We start from the raw sequence: 600 nt of genomic DNA, 5'->3' as shown, positions 1-600 counted from the left end.
TCCTTTTGTGGATGGGTTGAGTATTCAAAATGAGAAATGATGTGGCTGTTTGGATTTGGAGATTGGACGAAGCCATAAGGATTACTATGGATCATTTCAGTGAAACTCTTGCACTCATTTCTGCTGTTCACATGTACATAGAACAGAATAGAAATACACTGCAGTGGAAGAGCATAATTATTTTCTTTCTCAGCAGTTGCCACCTGCACATCTCCTGGCTCTGCGTGGTCCAGGCAAGTGCTGATCAGATGGAACCAGCTGAAATGGGCCCTTCTCTCAATGATAGCCTCTGAACTCATTCCTGCATGCCGTGTTTGCGAACTCCTCACGGTGCTTCTGAAGTGTTTATTTTTCACACAGCACCTTCTGGGGCTGATTTTAAGTCATTTCCAGTTGTCAGCATGCACAAGAAGTGCTGAATGTGGGCAAAAGGCTTTGCTGAGGGAAAAGGTACGTGGAGAAAGTGGAGGAAATAATTCAATTTCATGAGCTTTTATATGAATCCCTTGTCAAAAATCTTTCAAACCAATGTTGTGTGCTGAGCCAAACCAGTGATATTTATCATATGGATGACTGTTTTTCTTTAAGTATTCAGTGACA

This window comes from Centrocercus urophasianus, unplaced genomic scaffold (genome assembly GCF_019232065.1).
Source record: "Centrocercus urophasianus isolate 14NV4802_14NV808 unplaced genomic scaffold, USGS_Curo_1.0 seq_26, whole genome shotgun sequence".
Classification (NCBI taxonomy): domain Eukaryota; kingdom Metazoa; phylum Chordata; class Aves; order Galliformes; family Phasianidae; genus Centrocercus; species Centrocercus urophasianus.
This window is presented reverse-complemented; position numbering follows the sequence as displayed.